Here is a 594-nt window from a genome sequence, read left to right as displayed (position 1 = left end):
ACATGGTCTGAGACCCGACAGGTGATGTGCTGGGTGAGCATTGCCCCCGCTACAGCCCACCCAACCGCCCACGGCCAAGGGAGAGCGATGGGCTTTAACACCATCAGTTGGGTACGGTCAGGCACCTTCTCACTCCCACCCATCTGCCCTTCTTTATGAGCAAGGCAGGGAATTAGGGTTCTCCTGTTTCACAGTTACATTTATTGACTGTCATGAAATCATAGAACGGTCCCATAGAATGCGACCTTAGAGACCACCTAGTTCCAACCCCCCTGCCATGGGCAGGGACACCTCCCACCAGACCAGGTCGCTCACAGCCCTATCCAACCTGGCCTTGAACACTCCCAGGAATGGGGCAGCCACGGCTTCTCTGGGCAACATCTGCCACTGCCTCACCACCCTCACTGGGAAGAATTTCTTCCTGATACCTCATCTAAATCCTCCCTCTTCCAGTTTAAAGCCGTTGCCCCTTGTCCCATCACTCCAGGCCCTTGTCAAAAGTCCCTCCCCAGCTTTCTTGTCAGCCCCGTTAGTCCTGGCAGGCTGCTCTAAGGTCTGCCCGGAGCCTTCTCTTCTCCAGGCTAAACAACCCCA

Source organism: Cariama cristata, unplaced genomic scaffold (genome assembly GCF_000690535.1).
Source record: "Cariama cristata isolate BGI_N322 unplaced genomic scaffold, ASM69053v1 scaffold11397, whole genome shotgun sequence".
NCBI lineage: Eukaryota > Metazoa > Chordata > Aves > Cariamiformes > Cariamidae > Cariama > Cariama cristata.
The sequence above is the reverse complement of the archived record's forward strand: the minus strand, read 5'-3'. Positions refer to the sequence as shown.